The sequence below is a fragment of the Nycticebus coucang genome, chromosome 22, assembly GCF_027406575.1.
Source record: "Nycticebus coucang isolate mNycCou1 chromosome 22, mNycCou1.pri, whole genome shotgun sequence".
Taxonomy (NCBI): Eukaryota; Metazoa; Chordata; class Mammalia; order Primates; family Lorisidae; genus Nycticebus; species Nycticebus coucang.
In genome coordinates, this window is record NC_069801.1 from 14,723,347 (window position 1) to 14,742,678 (window position 19,332).

Here is a 19,332-nt window from a genome sequence, read left to right on the forward strand (position 1 = left end):
CTTACCTGATAGACAAGTTTGAGAAAAGAAACTGGGCATGTCTAGCTCAGCGCCTCTCTCCCCTTCCTCTTTGAGTACTACCTGCCTGCTGAGGGTATGTCCTCTGGTCTGTTCCTGGCTGGGTGGCCGGCTTAGCTATAAAGGCTCTGCCCCTTCTTTGCCATTGCCCATGAGTAGGTAGGTTAGTCATTTAATTCTGGGGTGTGGAATTGGGAAGTTCATTGTTTTCGTAGTCATAAGCTATATATCCTGCAATTTAGCCTTAATCAATATTTATATTTTTTTGCAGTTTTTTTTTTTTTTTGGCCAGGCCCAGGTTTGAACCCACCACCTCATATTTTTAAAAGTCAGAAATAATTTGATCTCTACCAGACTGACTCTTTTGTCTTTTTTGAAGATTTTTTTTGGCTTTCAATCGTCTTAGTTTGAAGTTTTAATTTATTTTATTTTATTTTTTTTTTAATTGAGACAGAGTCTCACTTTGTGGCCCTCAACAGAGTGCCATGGCATCATAGCTCACTGCAACCTCAAACTCTTGGGCTTAAGTGATTCTTTTGCATCAGCTTCCCAAGTAGCTGGGACTGCAGGTGCCCGCCACAACGCTTGGCTTTTTTTGGGTAGACGTGGGGTCTCACTCTGGCTCTGGCTCAGGCTGATCTCAAACCTCTGTGCTCAGGGCAATCCACCTGCCTTGACCTCCCAGAGTGTTAGGATTACAGTCGTGAGCCACCACGCCCGGCCTCTTTTGTCTTTTAATTGATCAAAAGGTGAGCAGGGAAAAAAAGGTATTATCTAATGACCCTGCCTCCAAATCCCAAATCTGAAGTGTTAGTTAGGAACTTAAAAAATAAATAAGTAGAACAAGGGAAACAAAATACAAGTGGCATTTGAAGCAAGCTGCTGTTTCCATTCAGGTGAGGTTACAAGTGACAATCTGAGCAGACACAGGGGGGTTATGACAGGGACTTAGCAAATGCGAGCATGGGGGTGCCAGCAAAGGCATGGGCCGTGCAGGCCTTAGTGTGCAGGCTATTATAACTTGAACTATAAGGAGCTGGCCTTGGCACATGTTCAGGGAATGACTGGGGTCTTTAGCAGAGGCCAGAGGGCCCTGGGGGCTTCAGACAGTGTGCATAGCTGAGGCAAGGATTTATTATGGAGGGAAAGAGAAGCTTCCTGTATGCAAGTGGTACAGACACTGGGAACATAACAATGATTTGCTGCATTTTCTTTAATTCTTCAGCCAGGGCTGCATCTTAGGATTTTAGTTTTGGCTGAATTCCAGGGTGCTTAGGTAGGGCCATGCTCCTCAAACTTAAATGAGGTTCTGTTAAAACGCAGATTTTGATTTGGTTGGGGTTGGACTAAGATGTCAACCATACTTTGAGTATAAGGTAGGTCCCACCGCAGAACTCCCAAATTCCCTGGGTGCTTTTCAGACCGGTTACATTTTGAGAAGCTGTGTTTCAGGACCCTGGGGCTTTAGTTTTTGGCATTAAAGGCCTATGTTGTTGGCATAGAGGGATTGCCCACTTCTATTCCACTTTTGTTTTGAGTGGCTTCAGAGTCAGGAGACTTAATGGTCATGCACTGGCCTCAACCAGGGGTGATTTTGACCCCCCAGGGACATAGATATTTGACACAACAGAGAGGATCCTGCTGGCATCCAGCCAGACAGTCCAAGAATGTTGCTAAACATCCTGCCATGCCCAGGCCAGCCCCCATGAAAGAGAATTATCCAGCCTAAAATGTCCATAGTGGTGAAGTTGAAAAACCCTGTTATGGTGGGATCAGCCTTGAATTTGGGTGGCATGTTTGCATGTGGTCCCTACCCCGTGAAGTCTCAAATTGTCTCTGGATTTCTTAATTACAGAAGTTAGGTCACAGCCAAGAATCGGATTCACCCATGAAAGGATGGTAGATTTTGTGGCAGAGACAAAATGAAAAAAGAATGGGTGCTCTTGTTATAAAAATAACACGCCATCTACTCACATTGAGGTACAGAAGTGATGTAATTAAATCGTTGTTGACTTGAGCGTTAAGAAAGCAATTAAAGTGTCCTGCCTTTTGTAATACAGCATTCTGTCTCTAGGGATCCAGACTGTGTAGGAAGTTTAAAAAGGAACCAGAATTATTTGAGAAGGGTGACTCGGTTTTTTTGTTTGTTTTGGCTGGAGTGCAGTGGCACAATCATAACTCACTGCATCCTTGAACTCCTGGGCTCAAGAGATCCTCCTGCCTCACCCTCCCAAGTAGCTGGGACTTCAGGCATGCATCAATATGCCTGCCTATGTTTTTATTTATTTTTGTGGATATGGGGCCTTGCTATGTTGTCGAGGCTGGTCTTGAGCTCCTGGCCTCAAGCAATCCTCCTGCCTTGGCCTCCCAAAGTGCTGGGATTACAGGTGTAAGCCACTATGCCCAGGCTGTTTTTGATTCTAATAAAATTTCTAAACAAGAGCAGTGGTCCAAGAGAAACAATATAAGATAGGAAAAGTGGTTTCCTTAATAAACTGTTTCTCAAAATATGGTCCCCTACCAGTAATATCAGTGTCACTTGAGAATGTGTTAGAAATACACACTTGCAGGCCCCACCACGGCCTCTTGAATCAAAACCTCCAAGTTTTGTTAAAATGCAGGGCCCTGGAATTTTTTTTTTTTACAAACACTCCAGGTAATTCTTACACTCACTCAAGTTGGAGAGTCATCGCCTTAGGAGAAAGGTTGAGATTTGTTGGGGGACTTGCCAAAAACTTACAAGGGGAAATGCGATCTTGTAGATCAGGGATCCAGAATCCTCTGTCGATAAGACAAAAAAAAATTGGGGAGGATAAATTTTGAGTTATAATCCTCTTGGATTTTAGTTTGCAAAGTGATTGATCTACTCCTATTTTCTTTACTATAATATGCTTTGATGCAGGGTCTTCTCATTATTATTTATTTGCTGTTTATTTTTCCTGGTGGTTCTTTCTCTTATCTGAAGTGTCAGTGGAAGGTTTTCACAAAACTGGGTCACGACTGCTACCTGTCAGACAACTGTAAGATGACACCGATTTTAAGATGCATCCCGGTTACAGAGTCATTAAAATAAGGGGAAGGATGCATGTTAGAATAAATAATTAGGGTAATTTTTAGACTTTACTTTCTTCCCCAGAATTCTGATAATGAGAGAGGAACCATATTCAAATGAAATGCACATTGGTGTTGGAATTTGTAACTGATGTATGCTGTTGTCATTTGAACGCCTTGCAGAACCTCTGATAGGCTGTGATGGATGATGAGGCTGAAATGATTGGAAATTAAAAATAGAATGTGGAATTAATTTTCAGTTTTGCGCTTGGGGTAGTGTATAGGTTTGGATTCAACTGTGAATACTAATGACCTAAAATAATGGTAGCTTAACCAAGATGGAAATTGTTTTTTGGGTTTTTTTTTGCAGTTTTTGGCCAGGGCCGGGCTTGAACCCACCACCCCCAGTATATGGGGCCAGCACCCTACTCCTTTGAGCCATAGGCACCAACCATGAAGATGGAAATTTCTCTCTTACAGAAAAAAGAAAGCCTGGAAGTAGGCAGTCTTGAGTGTCAAGTTGAGTCCGTAATCAAGGGCAGAGTATCCTCTAACTTGCTGCTCTGCCATTTTAAGGGTAGTGTACCTCATGGTTCAGTATAATTGCTTGAGTGCCAGCCATTGTGTCCACATTCCACCTTGAAAGAGAATAGAGCCAAGGGCCGAGTTTGGGGGAATGGGGTCAAGTAGAGAAGGGACTTGCAATGCAGATGGAGAAGGAGTGGCCAGTGAGGTGGGAGAAAAACCAGGAGAGTGGGGATCAAAAGAGAGGAGACAGTTTGAAGAAGGGTAAGGGTGTCTCCTTCTGGTTCAGGCTCCCATATTCTTCTCATTGCATGACTTGCTCTTTGTTCCTTGGAAACATCCTGTTGAAAGATTCATCCCATGATAACAGGTAACATCTCTCATGAGCTCATCATTTTCAATTTTTAAAATTATCTTCCCTTTCAGTAATAACTGCATGCTTCTTTTTTTATTTTTTCTTTTTCTTTTTAGACAGTCTCACTGTGTGGCCCAGGCTCACTGCAACCTCAAACTTGTGTGCTCCAGTGATCCTCTTGCCTCAGCCTGCTGAGGAGCTGGGACTTACAGATGCCTGCCATGATCCCCTGCTAATTTTTCTATTTTAGTAGAGACAGGGTCTTGCTTTTGATCAAGCTGGTCTCAAACTCCTGAGCTCGAGGGATCCTCCTGACTTGGCTTCCTGACTTGGCCTCCCAGAGTGCCAAGAGAACATGTGTGAAACGCTGTACCAGGCCCATAACTGTTTACTTCTACTCTCGTGCGGCCACTGTACACCTCGGGCACAATGGAGTTAGAATGTTGGGGAAATGCCTTGAAACTCACAAACACAGCAAACACTACCGTCTTAAGTCTGCTCTGTCTGGGATGTCCTCCGCCAGCCCTGCTGGCTCCCATCCCCAGCCTCCCCTGCCTCCCCAGGGTCCCGGGAGGCCCTGCGTGGCTGCAGTGACAGGTTCCCACGCCCTCTGACTTCCAGTTGTGTTTGCCAACAGGAAGAACCCACAGGAGAAACTGGGGAGCAAGGAGAGTGAGATCAAGGCATTTATTCTCTTGGGCCTTCCCTCTGGGGAAGGGTCTCACTGTGGGCTGCTGGCGTCCCGCAACTCAAGGTCACAGCTCCTCACCGTGTCCCTGTCCTCAGAGCTCTGCCTGGGCTCCAGGAGCCACTTTTTCTCGACATCTCAGGCTTGGCCACGGGAATGTCCGCCTCATGGTTATTTAGTGCTTGAGAGTTCCCTACACCTGCCCACACCTTCACCGAAAGTCCGTTTATTGGAGTCTCCCGAGTTACCCAATTTGAAGGGGCCACCTCTTTTCGGCCAGGACGTTGACTGATACACACACTCCAATCCACCCCTCTGACTCGCTGAACTCCCACAGTGGCTCTTCCCGGAGGTCACTGGTGACTGCTGTGTTGTCTGTCCGTGGCTGACGCGCAGTGCTCATCCCAGGGGACCTGACAGCTACACTTGATGCTCTGCCCCCTCCACCTCCTTAACCATCCTGTCATGTCCTTCCTTGCAGGAGCGCTCACTCTCCCGGTCCCTTCCCACCTCCCTGGCTGCTCCTTCTCTCTCCTTTGTCATGTCCTCCTCCCTGTCCTCCCCAGCCTGTCCTCCCTGCAGTGTCCCTGGGCTGCCTGTGGACCTTTCCCCCTTCTTCATACGCACTCTCTCCGTGGTGGCATCAGCTTTCACAGTTCTAATGCCATCTCCTGGCCAATGACACCCACATTTATACCTTCCATCCAACCAATTCAGGGCACGCTCATTCAGCGATTCAGGTGTCTAATGAACGTCTCAGACTCAACACGATGCAAAGATGAGCGCCTCATCTGCCTCCCTCTGACCCCCAGAACTGTTCTGCTCTGCCTTTCCTGTCTCCAGGTGGCGATTTCTACTTCCAGGTGCTCTGGGAGAAAACCTTAGAACCCTCCCCATGCTGCTGTTTCTCCACACCTGTAGCTGCCACCTTGTGGGAGTCTCAGCCACCCCTCACTTGGTGCCTTTGCTTTTTAGAGCCTCTTCTCAACGCATCAGCCAGAGGGACCTTGGCAAGTGTGGGTCACCTCCTTTCACTTTGCTCAAAGCATTGCAGGATGTCCCCACCTCTCTCAGAGACAAACACAGCCTGACAGTGATCGATAAAGCCCCACCCTGACACCCTGCACACGGCCCTCCTGGTTGGTCCTCAAATGTGTCAGGTACACCCCTACCTTGGGCTCTCAGCCCTGATTATTTACTCTGCCTGGCAGGCTCCTCCCCCAGACGTCTGTGTTGCTGACACCCTCTCATTCTCCAATTCTTAGTTCAAATGCCACTTTCTCAGCAAGGCGTACCCTGACCATCCTATCTACAGTCACAACCCTTGCCCCCATCCCATTCCTGTTAACCGGCTGCATTTAAAATTTTTCCTATAGCATTTATTACCTCCTAACGTACTATTTAATATGTAATTGATTTATTTGTTATGTTGATTGTTCACTATCTGTCTTCCCCCGCCCCCCAACTCCAGTCTCCCTGGGGTAGGGCTCCTGCCCCCTTCCTCTATCCACAAAGCCAGCCATGCGGCATCTACTTCAGGAGTTATGCCACTTTCTTCTTCTGTGGCAAATCCTCCTTTGCCTCTGTCTTATAATAAGGGACAGTTTGTGATTACATTTAGAGCATACCCAGATAATCCAGGATAAACTCCCCATCTCATCAATCAGAAATGGTAATGATGAAATAACAACAGACCCCTCAGAAATTCAAAAACATCCTTAACGTATACTACAAGAAACTGTACTCTCAGAAATATGAAAATCTGAAAGAAATCAACCAATACCTGGAAGTACACCACCTACCAAGACTTAGCCAGAATGAAGTGGAAATGTTGAACAGGTCTATATCAAGTTCTGAAATAGCATTAACTATACAAAATCTCCCTAAAAAGAAAAGCCCAGGACCAGATGGCTTTATGTCAGAATTCTACCAAACCTTTAAAGAAGAACTAGTACCCATATTACTAAACCTCTTCCAAAATATAGAAAAAGAAGGAATATTACCCAACACATTCTACAAAGCAAACATCACCTTCATCCCCAAACCAGGGAAAGACCCAACAAGAAAAGAAAATTATAGACCAATATCACTAATGAATATCGATGCTAAAATACTCAATAAGATCCTAACAAACAGAATCCAACAACATATCAAAAAAATTATACACCACGACCAAGTGGGATTTATCCCAGGGTCTCAAGGTTGGTTCAATATACGTAAATATATAAATGTAATTCAGCACATACACAAAGTAAAAAATAAGGACCATATGATTCTTTCAATTGATGCAGAAAAAGCTTTTGATAATATCCAGCATCCCTTCATGATTAGAACACTTAAGAAAATTGGTATAGAAGGGACATTTCTTAAACAAATAGAGGCCATCTACAGCAAACCCACAGCCAATATCATATTGAATGGAATTAAATTGAAATCATTTCCACTTAGACTAGGAACCAGGCAAGGTTGCCTATTGTCTCCATTGCTCTTTAACATTGTAATGGAAGTTTTAGCCATTGCAATTAGGGAAGAAAAGGCGATCAAGGGTATCCACATAGGGTCAGAAGAGATCAAACTTTAACTCTTCGCAGATGATATGATCGTATATTTGGAAAACACTAGGGATTCTACTACAAAACTTTTAGAAATGATCAAGGAATACAGCAATGTCTCAGGCTACAAAATCAACACCCATAAATCTGTAGCCTTTATAGATACCAATAATAACCAAGCCAAAAAAAGCAGTCAAGGACTCTATTCCTTTCACAGTAGTGCCAAAGAAGATGAAATATTTGGTATTATAGCTAACAAAGGACATGAAAGATCTCTACAAAGAGAACTATGAAACTTTAAGAAAAGAAATAGCTGAAGATGTTAACAAATGGAAAAACATACCATGCTCATGGCTGGGAAGAATCAACATTGTTAAAATGTCTATACTACCCAAAGCAATATACAATTTTAATGCAATTCTTATTAAAGCTTCATTGTCATATTTTAAAGATCTTGAAAAAATAATACTTCATTTTATATGGAATCAGAAAAAAACTCGAATAGCCAAAACATTACTCAGCAATAAAAACACAGTAGGAGAAATCATGCTACCAGACCTGAGCCTGTACTATAAAGCGATAGTGGTTAAAACAGCATGGTATTGGCACAAAAACAGAGAAGTAGATGTCTGGAACAGAAGAGAGAACCAAGAGATGAATCCAGCTACTTTACCATTATTTGATCTTTGACAAGCCAATTAAAAACATTCAATGGGGGTGGCGCCTGTGGCTCAGTCGGTAAGGCACCGGCCCCATATACCGAGGGTGGCGGGTTCAAACCCGGCCCCGGCCAAATTGCAACCAAAAAATAGCCGGGCGTTGTGGCGGGCGCCTGTAGTCCCAGCCACTCGGGAGGCTGAGGCAAGAGAATCGCTTAAGCCCAGGAATTGGAGGTTGCTGTGAGCTGTGTGAGGCCACGGCACTCCACCGAGGGCCATAAAGTGAGACTCTGTCTCTACAAAAAAAAAAAAAAAAAAACAAAAAAACATTCAATGGGGAAAAGATTCCCTATTTAACAAATGCTGCTGGGTGAACTGGCTGGCAACCTGTAGAAGATTAAAACTGGACCCACATCTTTCACCATTAACTAAGATAGACTCTCACTGGATAAAAGATTTAAACTTAAGACATGAAACTATAAAAATATTTGAAGAAAATGCAGGGAAAACTCTTGAAGGAATCAGCCTGGGTGAATATTTTATGAGTAGGACTCCCCAGGCAATTGAAGCAGTATCAAAAATACACTACTGGGACCTGATCAAACTAAAAACTTCTGCACAGCCAAGAACATAATAAGTAAAGCAAGCAGACAGTCCTCAGAATGGGAGAAAATATTTGCAGGTTATACCTCCGATAAAGGTCTAATAACCAGAATCCACAGAGAACTCAAATGTATTAGCAAGAAAAGAACATGTGATCCCATCTCAGGGTGGGCGAGGGACTTGAAGAGAAACTTCTCTAAAGAAGACAGATGCACGATCTACAGACACATGAAAAAAGCTCATCATCCTTAATCATCAGAGAAATGCAAATCAAAACTACTTTGAGATATCATCTAACCCCAGTAAGAGTAGCCCACATAACAAAATCCCAAAATCAGAGATGTTGGCATGGATGTGGAGAAAAGGGCACCCTTCTACACTGCTGGTGGGAATGCACACTAATACGTTCCTTCTGGAAGGATGTTTGGAGAATACTTAGAGACCTAAAAATAGACCTGCCATTTGATCTTATAATTCCTTTACTAGGTTTATACCCAGAAGACCAAAAATCACAATATAACAAAGACATCTGTACCAGAATGTTTATTGCAGCCCAATTCATAATTGCTAAGTCATGGAAGAAGCCCAAGTGCCCATCGACCCACGAATGGACTAGCAAATTGTGGTACATGTACACCATGGAATACTATGCAGCCTTAAAGAAAGATGGAGACTTTACCTCTTTCATGTTTACATGGATGGAGCCGGAACATATTCTTCTTAGCGAAGTATCTCAGGAATGGAAGAAAAAGTATCCAATGCACTCGGCCATACTATGAAACTAAATTACAGCTTTCACATGAAGTCTATAACCCAACTATAGCGTAAGACTATGAGGAAAGGGCCAAGGAAGGGGAGGTTAGGGTGGAGGGAGGGTAATGGGTGGGGCCACACCTACGGTACATCTTAGAATGGGTACAGGCGAAACTTACTAAAGGCAGAATACAAATGTCTACATACAATAACTAAGAAAATGCCATGAAGGCTACGTTGAACAGTTTGAGGAGAATATTTCAGATTGTATATGAAACCAGCACATTGTACTTCTTGATTGCACTAATGTACACAGCTATGATTTAACAATAAGAAAAATAAAAAAAATGAAAAACGAAAAGCAGAATTATCAATTTATTTAATAAATTTTCTCAAAATTTCAAATAAATTATATGTATTATTTATTACACATATTATATAGATTTTATATTACACATATTACATGCATTTTATATATCAAAATTTTACCAAAAATTTACACAATATTTACAAACTATTCTCTATATGTTGGCTACCTCTTTGTAAAATTTTATAATGGCTATTTTGTAAATAAAGGTGCATTTAGCTACAATTTTCATTTCCCTATGTGTGGTGACTGTAGGGGCAAATTTTGGACCACTCTGTGTTATGGTTAACTACCCTCTGGTAGCATAGAGCATTAGAACTTATTCTCCTATCTAGGTGTAATTTTGTATCTTTTACAAATCTATCCCTTTCCCTTCTCCCTTTTCCTGGCCTCTGTTATCCTCTAGACTACTTTTTACTTTTAGAAGATCAAATTTTTTTTCAGCTTCCACATATGAGTGAAAACATGAGGTTTTTAATCTTTTGTTTCTGATTTATTTCACTTAACGAAATGCCCTCCAGTTCCATCTGTGCTGCTATCAATGATAGGATTTCATTCTCTTTTATGGCTGAATAGTATTCCATGGAGTATATATACCATGCTTCCTTTACCCTTTCATCTGTCGTTAGATACCTAGGTTGATTCCACATCTTGGCTATTGTGAATAGGGCTACAATAAACATAAAGGCATAGATGTCTCTCCAATATGATGGTTTCCTTTCCTTTGGATAAATTCCCAGTAGTGGGATTGCCGGCCCACATAGTAGTTCTATTAGTAGTTTTTGAGGGGCCACGATTGTGATCTCTATAGTGGCTGTACTGGTTAGCATTTCCACCAACCGTGTGTAAGAGTTCCCATTTCTCTGCTTCCTCACTAGCATTTGTTATTTTTTGTATTTTTCATAACAGCAATGTAACTGGGGGGAGATAATTCCTCATTGTGGTTTTGATTTGCATCTTCCAGATGGTTAGTGATGCTGAGAATTTTTTTATATACATTTCTTGCCCATTTATATGTCTACTTTTAGAAATGTCTGTTCAAACCATTTCCCCATTTTTTAATTGGATTGTTTGGGGATTTTTTTTTTCCGCTCTTGAGTTGTTTTGGTCCCTTGTATATCCTGAATACAAATCCCCTATCAGATGAGTAGTTTGCAAATATTTTTTCCCACTCTCTAGGTTGACTTTCCACTCTGTTGATTGTTTCCTTTGTTGTGCAGAAGATTTTTAGTTCAATATAATCCCATTTATTTATTTTTGCTTTTGTTGCCTGTGCTTTTGAGATTTTATTCATCAAATCTTTGCCCAAACCAACATTCTAGAGCACGTTTACTCATTTTCTTCTAATAGTTTTACTATTTGGGGTTTTACATTTAGGTCTTTGATCCATTTTGAGTTGATTTTTACACCGTGTGAGAGTTGGGGGTCTAGTTTCTTTCTTTTCCATACAGCTATCCAGTTTTCCCAGCACCATTTATTGAAGAGGCTATCTTTTCCTCAGTGAGTCAAAAATCAGTTTGCTGTAGATATGTGGGCTAATTTCTAGGTTCCCCATTGTGTCCCGTTGGTCTGTACGTCTATTTTCATGCCAGAGCCATACTGTTTTGGTTACTATAGCTTTGCAGTATATTTGAAAGTTTGGTTCTATTCCACCAGCCCGTGGAACTGGCTAGCTTTGTCTGTTTTGCTCAAAATTGCTTTGGCTATTTGAAGTCTTTCATGGTTCCATACAAGTTTTAGGATTTTTTTTTTTGTAGTTCTGTGAAGAATGTCATTGATGTTTTGATGAGCATTGCATCAAATTGGTAAATCACTTTTAGCAGTTCATTTTCACCATATTAATTCTTCCGGTCCTTCAACATGAGATATCTTTCCATTTTTGTGTGTCCTCTTCAATATTTTTTATCAGTGTCTTATAGTTGTCTTTGTAGACATCATTTGCCTCCTTCATTCAATTTATTCCTAGGTGGGTTTTTTGGGGGGAGCTATTATCGATGAGATAGTGTTCTTCATTTCTTTTCCCACCAGTTTGGTGTTGGCGTATTAGAAACACAACTGATTTTTGTAAGTTGATTTTGTTTCCTATGAATTCACAGCACAATAAGGGTAAAAAAATAAAAGGCTACTGTAAAAATTTTTTTCTTCATTGAGTACAAGAAATATTTGAAGTCAATTTTAACAGTGTCAGAAAACAAAAAGAGTCTGCCTATCAGATGTATTTGTTTGAGATTTGAAATCAGAACTTAGGGAACAGAGAAAGGGGCAGGATGTAAGGTGTAGCTGTGCTGCTACAGATGGCAGCAGAGGCCTGATTCTGGGATGGAGCCTGTGACAACAGCCTCACAGTTTGATGAGCAGCAGAAGGAGGCGTTCCTTGACAGACAGGTTCTGTGTTGTGACTCTGGGACTCTTTACTGGAAACTCAGCCAAGAGCCTGCTTTACTGGTACCTCCAAGACCTCAGGACCTCAAACCTTGACTCATGCCTTAGGGGAAGTTTGTTTTTGTTGTAGGAAGCTACAGGTGTGAGGGCTGTACCTAGGGAGGAAGTGTGAAGTGGGAGGAAGGGAGAAAGGCCCCCTGAATGGAGGAGACAGAGACAGAGAGAGACAGAGAGACACAGAGAGAGAGAGAGCTGTCTGGGAGGTCAGCAGGGGCCAGGTTACTGTCAGACTTCTGGCCTTACTTTAAAAGGTGGAACATTGTCAACCAGCCCTTATCTTTGATCAATTCAGGATTTTCTTTTCTTTCTTTTTTTGGGGGTGATGTGGGGGGAACACAGTCCAGCTCTGCTGCCTGTGCTAGAGTATAGTGGTGTCATGATAGCTCACAGCAACTTCAAACTCCTGGGCTCAAACAGTCTTCCTACTTCAGCCTCCCAAGTAGCTGGGACTATAGGCACATAGGCACATGCCACCATGCCTGGGTAATTTTTCTGTTTTTTTGCAGATACTGGGGTCTTGCTATATTGTCCTGGTTGGTCTCAAGTGATCCTTCCACTTCCATCTCCCAAAGTGCTAAGATTACAAGCATAAGCCATAGTGCCCAGCCAATTCAGTATTTTCAAAAGAGAGAGATTATTGTATAGTGACAGGTTTAGGTTTGATGTGAAGTAAGCCTCCTTTGAGGGGATGATTTTAGGACCCAGAGGCAACTGGTGGCTACTGTTGGAATGACCTTGAAGAAGCCAACAGCCCATTTAGGGGCTGGATACAGCAAGTCTTCCACTGTGGCAGGGACAGGTCTGGGTGACCCTCCATAGACCGTGCAGCCCGTGATCCCAAACCTCCTTCCCAGGCTGGCTGTGTCTCTTCACCCCTCAGACCTCTCTCTGGGATTTGACCCAGGGTTACAAACAAACCCTCCTCTTCACCTTTTCCAGAGACTGGTCATCTGCTTTAAAAATAGGTGCCCCAGAATGTCCATCTCACATCCACCCCACCTGGCCTGACCACCCACCCATGTTATAAATCTCTTAGCACAATTATGAATGTGAGCTTCCTCATACTTGAAATGAATGGGGCCTAGAATAATCCCTCTTTTCTAGCCAGGCATCATGGTGGCATACACCTGTAGTCCCAGCTACTTGGGAGGCTAGGGCAAGAGGCTCGCTTGAGCCCAAGAGTTTGAGATTGCTGGGAACTATGATGCCATAGCACTCTACAGAGGTTGACAAAGTGAGACTCTGTCTCAAAAATAAATAAATAAACCCCCTCCTTCCATATATCTTACCCTAAAGGCCCACCCCCCGGGATAAGCACCTCCTAGCCTTCCTTCATCAGTAAGCCAACCCACTGCTTTCTTAAGAGGCATTGAAAATCTATGGATATTCATATTTGTGCATCCAAACTGTCTCCCAAACAAGGGGCTGCTGGAAGTCTGGGGCTGTCCAAGCACGGACGCGGTGTCCCTTTCCTCAGACTATGGAATGGTCTTTTCCCGTGCAGGGAGCTCCTTGCATCTCACAGTCCTGTGTCTCCCACATCACACTCCAAAAGGGTATTAATATAAAAAACTTGTCCAAGCCAAAAGGCAAGTTCTAGGACACTTGGAGGTGAGCAGGGACGTCCTCTGGGAGAAACACATTTGGTGGCTTTGTCAGGATCAAGGTGAGTCCCTTGAGCTGAAATCAGAGGGCTGGCAGGCTAGGTGGTGAGCAACCGTCCTGTTCCCCTGGCCCACAGCATAGGGCCTGCGGAATGGAAGGGGCTTCACATCTGCTGAGTGACTGGCTGAATCAATAATGGTAAATACGTGGGCACTGAGGACCTGTCCCAGTAGTGGAAAGATGAATTCTAGGCTCCATCTTTGGAAGGCTCTGAGCTGACTGACAAGTGTCCCAGGTCACAACTGGCTCAGCACTGGACAGAAGGCCAGCCCAAAGTCTGTAGAGCCTAGGACTGCCCACTGAGAACAACCACTGGGGGTGACTCAGGAAAGCACCCACTCGTGTCTTCTTGGAACATTCGTGTTTGGTTTAAATCAAGAGTTTCATTCCTCACAACAAATAGATGCTCTGGTTTGTGCTGGCCGCCTGGTCTGGCATTTCCACAATTGATCTTCTGAGTCTGTCTTATTTTGATAAAATCTCCCTCAGTTCCAAGATGGAGCCAGGATCTTCTGCAGGTATCCCCGAGGCCGTCTGGGGTCAGCATCCTGGGGTTGTTCTCAGCCCATGCAGGAGCAGCTGCCCAGACTGGAACTGGGCTCTTCCTCAGCTTTAAGGCATGATGCCAGGCAGCTGGAAGGTCTAAAGCCTGGTTTGACCGTTGCTCGCTGACCCAAAGGAGGGCTGGGTATGGGCTGGGGGCATAGTTGGAAACCCGATGCCCTTGCCCTGGAAAATGAAGTGCTGGTCCCTGATTTGGAACGATTGTGTCTGGAATAAAAACACAGAATGCAGAGTTGGAAGAGCCTTTAATGAAGATGGAGCAGACATCTCATTTGGAGAAACTGAGGCTTCAAGAGTTTGCAGCAGAGCTGAGACTCCAACCCCTCCTGTGCACGGCAGCCGTCTGGGGACATGAAGTTTGTCAAACACAACCGCCTCCACTCCTTGTGTCTGCCACCTGCTTAAGACTCTCTTTCAAGTAAGCAGCATGTTCTCTCTATTTCCAGATATTTTGCCCATTTCTTAAAATGGGGTTGTTTGTTTTCTTATTGTTGAGTTTTAGGCACCCACTGTCTATTTCGGATACAAGTCCTTTATCAGATACCTGTTTTGCAAACATTCTCTCTTCATCTGTGACTTGTGTTTTTTACAAAACAGTTTTTAGCTTTAATAAAGTTCAACTTAACAATTCTTTTCCCAACTCCAAATTCAATGGTGTCATGCTGGGCTTTAAATCAGCCACATTGAGAGTATTTTACACTAAAGATAATGGCAAATTCTGCAAATCAAGGATTCCCTCCATAACAGTTGGCTGTTAAAACTATTTTCTAGGGCGGCGCCTGTGGCTCAAAGGAGTAGGGCGCCAACCCCATATGCTGGAGGTGGCGGGTTCAATACTGCAAAAAAACTGGCCCTGGCCAAAAACTGCAAAAAAAACCCCAAAACTATTTCCAGCCCATTACTGCCTTATATTAACTTTCTATTGGATTATCTCTATTATTATTACTTTATTTTTTTAATTCTTTTAATTTTTTTTTTTAGAGACAGAGTCTCACCTTGTCGCCCTTGGTAGAGTGCTGTGACGTCACAGCTCACAGCAACCTCCAGCTTGGGTTTAGGTGATTCTCTTGCCTCAGCCTCCCGAGTAGCTGGGACTACAGGCGCCCGCCACAACGACTGGATATTTTTTGTTGCAATTTGGCTGGGTTTGAACCCGCCACCCTCGGTATATGGGGCCAGCGTCCTTACCCACTGAGCCACAGGCGCCGCCCTATTATTATTACTTTAGTCATAACTTTTTTTATGTACCAGAGGCTTCTATGAAGTTTTTGTTATGTGATTTTGGTATTTTATTTGTCTTTTGATGTAATTGCTCTTACCGTTCACATTTTCCCCACTGACATGGGTAGTATGATTATATTCATTAATATCAGAGTAGAAATTCCTAAGTGACATAAATTGTTTTTGTTTATTTTGTCAGTTAGTACTATATTATTTATATGTACATTCCTTTGAAATCCATGATTAAAGTTTTGATTATGGATGCAATTTTATGAAAAATTATTGGAGGAATAAAAAAAGTTTATATCCAAAATTAATAATTGTACAGTGAATGGGGTTAAGACAAGATACAAGAAATAAAAATACAATTAATAATTACCTATAATCTAATGAAATCAATTTAATAAAGGAGAAAATAAGTTTGTTTGTTTTTTGACAGAGCCTCAAGCTGTCACCCTGGGTAGAGTGCCGTGGCATCACAGCTCACAGAAACCTCTTATTCTTGGGCTTAAGCCATTCTCTTGCCTCCCAAGTAGCTGGGACTACAGGCATCACAAACAACGCCTGGCTATTTTTTGGTTGTAGTTGTCATTGTTGTTTGGCAGGCCTGGGCTGGATTCGAACCTACTGGCTCTGGTGTATGTGGCTAGCACCTTAGCTGCTTGAGCTATAGGCGCTGAGCCAAAAGAGAAAATAAGTTTTTAATAACTTCAGAAAACTGGATTATAATCTAAAATCTATCTAAAACTATTTATAAGTAATACGTATATTTAGTAAATTTTTTATAATTTAAAGAATTAAATTAAAATTGATATGACAATAATTTCCTAATTTGCTTACTGCATACTTGGAAAAAAAATTTTTTTTTCTTTTTTTTTTTTTTGGTAGAGACAGAGTCTCACTTTATGGCCCTTGGTAGAGTGCCGTGGCATCACACAGCTCACAGCAACCTCCAGCTCCTGGGCTTAAGCGATTCTCTTGCCTCAGCCTCCCGAGTAGCTGGGACTACAAGTGCCCACCACAACACCTGGCTATTTTTTTGTTGCAGTTTGGCCAGGGCTGGGTTTGAACCCACCACCCTCGGCATATGGGGCCGGCGCCCTACTCACTGAGCCACAGGCGCCGCCCTGTTGGAAAAATTTTTGTCACATGGTATGTACTCAAGAAATACATTTTGACATAATGAATCAATTAAAGTCAAGAATAAGACACAGATACTTTCTGAAGTTCAATATTTTACTAGAAGTTTTAGCCAGTATAATAAAATAAAATAAACAGTATAATAAAGATTCAGGGAAAAAAGACCAAATTGTCACTTGTGGGACTATAATTTACTTCTTAGAAAACCCAAGAGAAAATTACCATTATAAACAAATAAGAGAAAATATGACAAAGTTGTTAAATATAAGAGCCATATACAAAAATCAAAGGCATTCCTATATACCAGGAATAATTCATTAGAAAATGTAATAGAAAAAAAAAAGAGAGATGCCATTCGCAATAAGAAAAACTACATAGAATTCCTAGAAAAAAATATGAAAACAGTTATGAAAAAATTGTAAGATTTTATTGGGGAACTTGCAAGAAGATCTAAATACATGAAGAGTCTGATAATGTTCTGTTTATAGCTGGCAAGACTAAGTATTATCAAGTAATCTATACAATTCAATGCAATGCCAATAAAAATCCCAAATCCCAGTGGGAGTTTTCATGGACCTTGAAAAAACAATTCTAAAATTTGTATCGAAAAGTAAAGGTTTGAGAATAACCAAAACATTTCCAAAGAAATGTGAAGACTTAAAAAATTACAGTAATTGGACAGAATGTTACAAGGGCAAGTGTAGAAAAACACATCAAAGCAATGTAAAGAAAGCTTTGAAACAGATCCAAGCATTGGTGGAATGTTACGCAATAGAAGGAACCTTAAAATCGGAGGGAAAATGTTGGATTGTTCAACAGATGTTGGAATCGTTGACCTTTCCTATGGAGAAACAAAACTGTCAGCCTCCTACGGCATATAAGAATAAACTCCAAATGGATTGGAGGATTCAAGTCCTAAGCGTAAAACCTTAAAAATGTAGAACCAATTGAAGAAAAATATTAAAAAAAAATTCTTTAAGACCTCCAAGTGAGGAAGGACTTTTCAAACAGGATACTAAAAGTTACAGGTTGATAACTTTTATTACACAAAAAGTTAAAGATGCCATGAAATCAAAGGACAATTCACATGCTTACGGAACATATTTGCAACATACATAGCAAAAGGTTATCCTCTTGCTGTTCAATTTCCTGCCTCCTGGAAGCAGTGGAAGCCTCCAGAACTCATCCCCCCACCCCACCCCACCTCCTGCAACAAAGCAGAGCAGGGAAGGACCCAGGGAGAAGTGAGGACAAAGTGGCCCAGAATCAGCACAGATACCAATAGGCTATTCATTACAGAGGAAGTCCAAGCCTGTCGCAGTGACTCACACCTGTAATCGCAGCACTTTCAGAGGCTGAGGTAGGAGGATGGCTTGAAGCCAGGAGTGTAAGACCAGCCTGAGCAATAGAGTGAGACTCCATCTCTATAAAAAGTAATAATAAAAAAAATTAACTAGGCACGATGGTGTCAGGCTGTAGTCCCAGGTATTTGGGAGGCCGAGGGAGGAGGATCACTTGAGCCCAGGAGTTCAAGGTTAGAGTGAGCTATGATGTTGCCAACTGCACTCCAGTCTAGGTGACAGAACTAGATCCCCACTCTAAAGACAAAAAAAGAGGATGTCTAAGTGGCTGCAAAGTATTTGTAAAATTTGCTCAGTTGCACAAACAGCCAGGGAAAGCAAGTTAAAACAATAACGAGAGATGATTTTTTATACTAATCAGATTGGGAAGAATTGAGAAATGTCATATTATTGGCTATGGTGCTGCTGGGAGGACAAACTGGAAGCCGCGTGGAGGAGAATATTTTTTTTTTTCTGAATTTAGTTTCTTTCTTTCTTTCTTTTTTAAATTAAGTCAAATACATATAGATCATGAATACATTTATGCATATGTGGGGTACAATGTGTTGATTTTTTTTTAATACAATCTGATGTGGTTACATCAAACTAATCAACATAGCTTTCGCCTCATTTACTTGATTACTGTGTTAGGACATTTATGTTCTAAACATGGCAGATTTGACTTGTACCCTTGCAATATGCTCCATAGGTGGGGTCCCGCCTTTCACCCTCCCTCTATCAGACCTCTCCCCTCCCCTCTCTTCCCACTACGGAGGAGAGTATTTTGGAAATGACTAGTAAAGTTGAAAATGTGTGTGCCCCCACCCCCCCACTCTGATTTACACAGTATTCTTACTAAAAATGTTCAACCTCATAATCTTGAGGAAACACCAGACGGATCCAAATTGAAGGGTATTCTGCAAGACAACCAGCCTGGATTCAAAAGTCTCAACGTCATTTAAGAAAAAACACATTAAAGAACTTTCCAGATTAAAGGAGAACAAAGAGCCACAGTAATTAAATGCAATTCCTGATTCTTGCTGAGGTCTGGATTGAAAAAAAACCCAAAAATTGGAAATAAAAAATATTACTGGGACGATGGGGAGCATTTGGATATTAGATATTTTTAATGTATACTAGATATAAGATTGTGTTCATGCTCTTGTCTGAGGAGCCCCCAAGTGCTCAGACAGTGAAGATCCTTAGCAGGCTGTCAGATCCTTAAGGAAGTTCTGAGCCCATGACTGAGGTGGAGGTTACTTCAGGCTGAAGGGATTAGTAGAGGCTTGGGCGGTGGATAAGGCCATGACCTGGATAACTCGGGACTCAAATCCATCCCCGCTGGAATTCTCTGGATGACTTCCCAGGCCCCTTTGGCAGGAGAGCCAG